Source organism: Zingiber officinale, chromosome 6A (assembly GCF_018446385.1).
Source record: "Zingiber officinale cultivar Zhangliang chromosome 6A, Zo_v1.1, whole genome shotgun sequence".
NCBI classification, from domain to species: domain Eukaryota; kingdom Viridiplantae; phylum Streptophyta; class Magnoliopsida; order Zingiberales; family Zingiberaceae; genus Zingiber; species Zingiber officinale.
In genome coordinates, this window is record NC_055997.1 from 15,844,917 (window position 1) to 15,852,962 (window position 8,046).

The following is an 8,046-nucleotide window of genomic DNA, read 5'->3' on the forward strand; positions in this document are numbered from 1 at the left end:
GTCCATTAGAACTCCTCAAATAAAGAAAATTAGTTTTTCTTATTTGTTTATGAATTCTGTATGTTTGTTCTATGTATATGGTAAATTCACTATGTGAAAATGGGCAATAGACTTCGTCACTCTTTACTTCGATAATTAGTTGTTACGAAGTAATATATGATAATCAACTTCAGTAATAAATTCGATAGACTAAATATGATTTTAGACTTCGTAGGTTTAAAAACATGGGCCTCACTTCTAATTTTATCTGACATTTTACTTCATAATATATATTCGATGAAGTAATAAGTTATAAAATAAAATCATATGTCTAAGTGAGTAATAAATTGAATGGGTTAAAGTTTTGCTATTACTTGAACCAGTTTATTATTATTTCCACTCTCTGCTAATACCTAAGTTTTGCTGAAAGCACTTCACAATCGCATTTTTTTTCCTTTGTGTTTTCTCACCGACGAGCGACGACAGCCTTCTCCTTCGCTTTTTCCCCCGATGACATCTTTCTCATTCGTAAGCCTTGGCCCCCGCGATAGCCTTCTCCTTAGCATTTTCCCCCCAACGGCAACCTTTTTGTTTTTCCTCGACTTGAAGCCTTCGCGTTGAGACGTCTTCACTTCCTCCTCTCTACACGTTAGGTTTTCTACCCTCTCCATCCCCTTCTTTCCTTTCCTCTCTATTATGTCATTAGTGTTCTTCCTCTCTGCAATGCCGCCGGGAGAACTGACCTTCGATACGTCATCCTCTTTGAGTTTTCCTTGCCACGAGAAGAAGGCAAGTGCTTTGTAGAAGTTCGAGCTAGAGTTTGCTGTCTCTAACAGACCCGGTCCTGCAACCCCAACAACTCATCAACCAAGTTGGTTTTTGGCATCTCTTGGCCTATGGTTTCTCTCTTCTTCATATGGGATAATAGATGTGTTCTTTAGGGGAAGGGATTTTTCAAAATTAGTTGATGCTCAGGGATTATCGGAACTGATGGGGGTTGGCTTCATAAATCTGATCTTATCCCCCACATTGTACTCTTACCTTATTGCAAAAGAGCTATCATCATCTCCATTGATGTTTAGTTTTGAAGTTGTTTTCTCTATGTTACGTTTCTCAACATGTTGTATTTCATTTTGTGATACAAACCAAATAATTTAGCAGTATTGCTTTTTTTATATATATATGAGGCTTTTTTTTGTTGTCCAAAATTCATGTTAAAGGGAAACCGTGACTATTTACAAATGGTCTTCAAGAAAATTCTGTTTTGTAATGTTAAATTTGTTAGAAAGAGTTGAATAACTTGTTATTGTATTTTTTTAAAAGTTATATAGAAGTCTGTTTTGTAATGTTAAATTTGTTAGAAAGAGTTGAATAACTTTTTATTGTATTTTTTTAAAGTTATATAGAAGTCGTTGTTTGAAAGGAGGGACACCTAAAAAACCTGAAAAGAGAAAGGATTGTTACAAAGAAAAATTCACTTGTTTCTATTAGAATGGTTTTTTTAGGCTAGCCCATTATATTTCTGATTAATGATGTGGTGTTTAGGTTATTGAGTTTTACAAAGAAGTCTTGACCAGTAAGTTTATTTCACATTCCTCAGATAAACTTAATGGATTCCATATATCCACCCTTTTAATGCAACTAATTTACTATTATTACTAGTGTGATCGTACACACGCGTTACGTGTGTAATATAATAATAACGTTAGCGAATCCCAGCAATAAACTATTGTAATGGGTTTCCCTATGAAAAAAATTATTTTAATTTAATATTATACTTATCTTAATAAAAGAAACTAAGAAAAGTATATTTTTTAACATCGTCGGCCTAAAATATTTATAGAAGTTTTTTTATCATAGTGTTGTCAATTCTAAGATGTGGGACTAAAGAGAACTATATTTTTTATATAAAACAACCAAAGAAAATTATTAATAAATCTTTGAATTATTTTTAGTATGAATAGAAAAAAGGACAGTAACGTAAATTTATTTTAAACTTCACCAAAGTTAGTTAGTAAAGGGGGGGAGGGGATTTTTAATAAAATAATAAGATATGATTTGCAATAATATCTCGGAACATGTTTCTACTGTAAGTGAATACAACGATTTTACATAATTAGCAATTATTGACTGCAGGTTTAATATGCACGCATGAAATACATCCCCATATAGGCTTTCCTCATAAAATTTTTTTTATAATATATTCTTAATATGAATAATTTTTTCTTCAAATTAAACATTAATCGATTGAAGTGAATTATCTATACGATTAGTCATGGTGACGGAACAAATAGTGCTCACGAATAACTAATCAGTAAATAAAATTAAAGTGATGCGAAAATAAAAGAAACTCAATCAAACGGCTTAGAAAAAAAAAATTGTACTGTACGAATGCACCAAAAAAAATATTTACACAACGAAATGTTTAATAGTGTTAGGTTAAGAATAAGAAAAAGACTAATTAATTGGTCATCCGGGAAGCTTTGTCCTTGTCCCTACTACCCTGTAGCAGGCCGCCTTGTCTCTTGAATTGAATTGGTTGTGTTATTGGTTTGTCAATTTTATACTGATATTATTATTTTCAATTCTAGATGTCGACGATGATATACACAATGACCCATCGTGACGTACAATGAATGAGCTAAGGGAGCAGATTGAAGAGATGGAGTTTGACCCAGTTCATGGACTCCAAGGACATATTGGACAACTTAATCGATTATTCTAGAACCTCGAACGAGAAGAGTCTCCAGTCCAGGATAACTTGGTTTTGCTCCAATTTCTATTTTATTAAAATTCTATTGTTTTGTCATTATGTATGAACAGTAATAAGCTCATTTAATTTATGAGTTATGTAATAATTTTTATGTCGTTATATACGAACAGAATTATTTTATAAAATATTATGTTATGTGTTAATAAATTTGAAAATGATTAGTTCATGCCTAATCTAATGATTAGTTCATTTGTTAGGATGTGTATAATAGAATTAATCAATGTGTAGGATTGAAAGCGCTAGAAGAGAGGGAGGGGTGAATAGTGATCGTGATTTTTTTCATGTTTTTCACAAGAACTCGAAAAGAAAAACAAATAATAATAAATGCAACAAAATAAAACTTGACATAGATTGGTTTTACCTGGTTCGGAGTTTCTGACGACTTCTATTTCAAAATCCGCGATCGTTATCGTTATCGTTTTCGTTAGACAATTCACTATAAACTTGAAAAATTAAACCAAATTGCATTTATTTTGAGTTGGTCTCAATTAGAAATTTTCTAACTCACCTGGTGGATCGATTCAGACCATCCTACAAGATGATGAGTTTTTAATGACTAACCTGACCTACCTAACAACTTTACTCGGCAATAATAAGAACTTCCCATCTCCTTTGTATATAGCTAATTATATTTTTGAATTAAAAAAAAAATTTACCCATGAGAATATAAACCCCGTTCTGTTAACCTTTTTATAAGGCCAAGTGAATTACTATAGGGAATGGTCATGAATCCACAATCTGATTGAAAGGCTCCGCACATGTCTCATGCCCTCCCAAAGGTGGGATACAATCCGATTTAATGGACCATAATTACACGGCCTCACCTGGTGGATCGATTCAGACCATCCTACAAGATGATGAGTTTTTAATGACTAACCTGACCTACCTAACAACTTTACTCGGCAATAATAAGAACTTCCCATCTCCTTTGTATATAACTAATTATATTTTTGAATTAAAAAAAAAATTTACCCATGAGAATATAAACCCTGTTCTGTTAACCTTTTTATAAGGCCAAGTGAATTACTATAGGGAATGATCGTGAATCCACAATCTGATTGAAAGGCTCCACACATGTCTCATGCCCTCCCAAAGGTGGGATACAATCCGATTTAATGGACCATAATTACACGGCCTCACCTGGTGGATCGATTCAGACCATCCTACAAGATGATGAGTTTTTAATGACTAACCTGACCTACCTAACAACTTTACTCAGCAATAATAAGAACTTCCCATCTCCTTTGTATATAACTAATTATATTTTTGAATTAAAGAAAAAATTTACTCATGAGAATATAAACCCCGTTCTGTTAACCTTTTTATAAGGACAAGTGAATTACTATAGGGAATGGTCATGAATCCACAATCTGATTGAAAGGCTCCACACATGTCTCATGCCCTCCCAAAGGTGGGATACAATCCGATTTAATGGACCATAATTACACGGCCACATCACTGCGACGGATGACCCGGGGATTTTCCTAGATCTTACGATCCTATCACTTCATTTCATGGGTTATGTTTTATAAATTGTATAGTTATATTTTATACTAATCGAAGAATGTGAAATTTTAGATGTGGGACTAAATATCATCTTGCAGGAACTATCCATCAGCCTCCTAGCAATTGATTCAACTGAGGTCTTACCATGAGCAAGAAGGAGCGATCACGAGCACAAACCGCCGATGCAGATCCTGAGACCAGAACCTCCTCATCTGCAGCCTGTTGCTAATGCAAGCCACAGTGTTTGCCAGGCGCCACCACCAGAGATGCTTCCGGGGATTCTAAGTACACTTATGGCAACTAACTGGATAGTTATTGATGGCCGGACTCCCAAAGCCATGAGTGATCCGGTACAGCACAGAGAGAGGTCAGACAACACGGCGGCAGTCTCATCTTCTGCCTTGGAGCTGTATAGTTCCAATACCGGCAGGGACGCGTCTCCACCGTTCCGAGAATCACATACTGATTTCTGCAATCGGAACCAAAGGAATCCATTAAGAGCAAAAATCCTCCGAGAAATGAACAAAGATTCAATTTTTTTTCCCAAATAACTGGCAAAGAATTATGTATTTCCAACCTCTTTAAAGTTCATCTTATCATGTTTTTGGTATCTTTACTTTCCTCGCAGATCCAGAGTTGGAAGGAGCTCGTCCAGTTCTTCTTATCTCTGAAATCCGAGCTACTCTCGTTGATTTTGCCCTTAATCGGCATGAATTCCTGGAACATACGCCCGAAACCCTCCGCGCGGAACCGATCGATCTCCCTCTTCAACTCCTCGATCACCGCGATCGAAATTCCCAAACAAAAGAACACTAATTTTAACCTAAAAGGATCCTAGCGAAATCAAATGAGGGAAGGACAGAAGGGAGGAGCATCGGGCCGACCCTCGCAGACGAGACGCATGCAGAGAGAGAGAGAGAGAGCTCGTGCTTGTAAGCTTCGATCTTGCGCTTCTCCTCCTCCAAACTCTTGATGGACTCCTCCAGCCGCCACACCTGCCGCCCTTTCTCCCTGCTCTCCGACATCGCCTTCTTCACAAACCCGACAGCGACGGCCGGCATAGCGTACAGCTCTAACTCTGATCCCATCTACACCACCGGCGAACCCATTATCGCCGCCTCCTTCTCCGTCTCCGTCTGGCTGGGATGTAAGGCTGGAGAAACGAGAAATAGGGCGAACCGGTCCTGTCCGGTCCGATCAATCAAGCCAAGTTACGCGACGCGATGAGATCTCGCAGCGACGAGATGCCGTTTCTCAGCTCTCCGGATTTGGAATTTTGTATTTTTTAAATATATTTTTGGTTATGATTGTTTTTAAGTGATTATTTATTTCTCTTTTTTTTTCCTACGAACCAATTTTTCTTTATTTTTCTTGCTTTGATATATATATATACATATATCTTACTATCTTACTATTTTATTAAAAATCTCCCCCCTTTACTAACTAATTTTGGTGAAGCCTAAAATGAATTTACATTACTGTCCTTTTTTCTATTCATACTAAAAATAATTCAAATGTTTATTAGTAATTTTCTTTGGTTGTTTTATATAAAAAATATAGTTCTCTTTAGTCCCACATCTTAGAATTGACAACACTATGATCAAAAAGATTCTATAAATATTTTAGGCCAACGATGTTAAAATTGATTTTTTTATATTTTCTTATATATATATATATATATATATATATATATATATATATATATATATATATATATATATATATATATAAAATGTGGGTGTGGAGGTTAAAATTGATTTTTTTTTATTTTCTTTTATATATATATATATATATATATAATGTGGGTGTGGAGGTTAAAATTGATTTTTTTTTATTTTCTTCTCATATGTAATTTTCTTCTCTTTTCTATATGTAAGTCTCTCTCCTTATAAGATGATACTGACCTTTAAAGATCAGCACCAATACTAGTCTGAAACTAACACCAGCCAACATCATGTTGGTGCGGGTCTTAAAGATCAAAATCTACACGAGCTGGGTCAAGCTTTTGACATTTTAGTTTTGGACTAAATTTGGCTTAATAGACAATAGTCATTCCTTCATGTGGACTTTTGTGGAAAGCTTTCAGTGTCTCATATATTTTCATAAAAATTTGAAAGGTTGACTTCTTAGCTAGATTTCTCACATCGGAAGTAACATCATGTGGGATAGTATTGGGGAGGCCCAAGAGTCGGGCCTTAAGCTTGTTGGGTTGTTGTTGCAATGACTTGTTCTTTTAATTGGGCCAAAGTTAAGTAATATGGTCGGTGAGGAGGTTGGCCAGAAAGGTCAAAAGAAGATGGAGGTGACACATGAGCTTCTTCAAAACCAAGTATCTAAATATAAGTTTTGGGACTTGTGACAGGTGGTGGGACTACGGGTGAGCAGTCAACCCACCAAACAGACTAAACCGCTCATACCAACCTAAACCGAGCCAAAAAAAAAAATCCTCCATCGGATATAGGGCCGGATGTAGGGTCATAATATTGCATTATATAATCTAGTAGGGTCGGATGATTTTTTACCCCAATAACCGAACCAACACGATCCGCGATCATCTCTACTTGTAGCAGCTACTGTCGATAAGTTGCTACACGTTGTAACAGCTACTGTCGATAAGTCGCTACACATTGTAGCAGCTACAACGTGTAATGAGTAATGTCTGTTATCATTTTAAAAAAATTTATTTTTTATTGTATTTATATTTATATTTTATATTTCATTGGATATAGAGTTGGATATCCAAATAATTGATAACCCGTCGGATCTCTGATACATAAGAATCGCCAGATATAAGGTTGGATGCAGAGTCCTGATATTGTATTATCTGATTTAGTAGGGTTGGATAGTTTTTTATCCTAATAATTGAATCTGTTGGGGTTGTAAGATTGCAAACATAGTCTCACATTGAAAATACATGAGAAAATCATAAGTTTACAAGAAAAAGATATTTCTATTGGCATGAGACCTTTTAGGTAGAGTCCAAGAGTAAAACCATGAGGGTTTAAGCCCAAAGTGGATAATATCATACCATTGTGGATATATCTAAATTCTTTTCGATCCTTCAATTGGTATCAGAGAGCATCCAACAACATGATTTATAGATAGTGGATGCTACAGTGTACTTAGATATTTTCTTTTGGGTCATGACTATTTGTATGAACCTTTTGACTTATCTATGGATTTTTAGAAAGGGGTACCCCTACTATATCTATTTGTTTATATGTTTATATTTTTCTCATATTACATATGCTTAAGGGGAGTGCCCCTACTATGTTTATGTTCCTTGTATTTATTTAAAAGGAGCACACATTCTTCTGTGATATGGATTATATGCGTAGCTTAAGGGAGAGTTTGGCTTTCTTCTTTAGTTTCTACACTTGTGTATCATTCTTTTTGATATTTGCCAAGGGGGGAATATTGCATTTGAATTCATGCTATTGCATAACATCTTTTGCTAGTTTGCAAATACAGTTTACATAGTTTCATGTTATTGTAAAAGTTTATTATCCTACATGATATTGTTTATGCTTATGTTATGCTATAAATTAGTCTAAATTTAAATACAATGTCAAATATCAAAAATGGAAAGATTCTTGGTGCAATCATGCCCCAAGAAAGAAATTTCAATGATTGACAATTATTTAAGTTTATGCTCATACATTGAATCTAATATGAGTTTAAGTTTGTAGAACCAAGAAGGTTGAGGACCGGATTCCTGACAAGAGAAGTCCAAGGAGGTCAGGGGACCAGATCTTTGGCATAGGAGAAGTCCTTGCAAGTCAAAAGAT

At 35.1% G+C, this 8,046-nt stretch overlaps 1 long non-coding RNA gene across 2 annotated transcripts; it reads right to left on the minus strand.

Moving 5' to 3' along the window:
• Positions 1–2,299: 2,299 nt before the first annotated feature.
• LOC121995933 lies at positions 2,300–5,543 on the minus strand. Of its 2 annotated transcripts, XR_006115938.1 has the most exons (3): positions 4,836–5,533; positions 3,577–4,727; positions 2,300–3,260 (listed from the first exon to the last, which is right to left on the minus strand). It is a non-coding gene; the product is annotated as an uncharacterized LOC121995933 (long non-coding RNA). The 2 variants fall into 2 exon arrangements; XR_006115937.1 differs by lacking the exon at positions 2,300–3,260 and having other exon boundaries at positions 3,706–4,727; positions 4,836–5,543.
• Positions 5,544–8,046: the final 2,503 nt, after the last annotated feature.